The following is a 698-nucleotide window of genomic DNA, read 5'->3' on the forward strand; positions in this document are numbered from 1 at the left end:
ATCATGTGCCCAAAGAGTAAATTCTAATTTGATGCTGCCACCCCATCCTCTAGACAGATGGTGACAACTCCTCCTACTAGTGGAGCAGGACCCTATGCAGCTCCCTGTATGCTCACAAGTGCCGGGGGCATTCTTCAGCCTTAACCATGACCCAGACTCTGACCAAAAGAACCAGCTGGCTCTTTCTCTTCAATGAGGCAGACATGCAGATCTTTGTGAAGACCCTGATGGGCAACACCATAACCCTTGAGGTTGAGCCCAGTGACACCATCGAGAATGTCAAAGCCAAAATCCAAGACAAGGAGGTTATCCCAACTGATCAGCAGCATCTAATATTTGCTGGCAAACAACTGGAAGATGATCGGACCCTCTCTGACCACAACATCCAAAAAGAATCCACCCTGTACCTGGTGCTTCTCCTGGGAGGTGGGACCATCAAGCCATCTCTGCTCCAGCTTGCCCAGAAGTACAACTGTGACAAGATAATCTGCTGCAAGCGCTATGCCCGCCTGCACCCCCGTGCTGTCAACTGCAGCAAGAAGAAGTGTGGCCACACCAACAACCTGTGCCCCAATAAGAAGGTCAAGTAAAGCTCAGCCAGCCTCTCGTCCAGAAGGGTACCACCTGCCCAACGCCTGCAGCTTTGGGCCCTGAATTAAGTTTTCCTCCCTTGACTAGATTTTTTTTTTTTTTTTTTT

The 698-nt window shown here is 49.7% G+C and overlaps 1 pseudogene; it reads left to right on the top strand.

Moving 5' to 3' along the window:
- Positions 1-203: 203 nt before the first annotated feature.
- Positions 204-590, top strand: LOC101581984 (annotated as a pseudogene).
- Positions 591-698: the final 108 nt, after the last annotated feature.

The sequence above is a fragment of the Octodon degus genome, unplaced genomic scaffold (genome assembly GCF_000260255.1).
Source record: "Octodon degus isolate 3935 unplaced genomic scaffold, OctDeg1.0 scaffold00141, whole genome shotgun sequence".
Taxonomy (NCBI): domain Eukaryota; kingdom Metazoa; phylum Chordata; class Mammalia; order Rodentia; family Octodontidae; genus Octodon; species Octodon degus.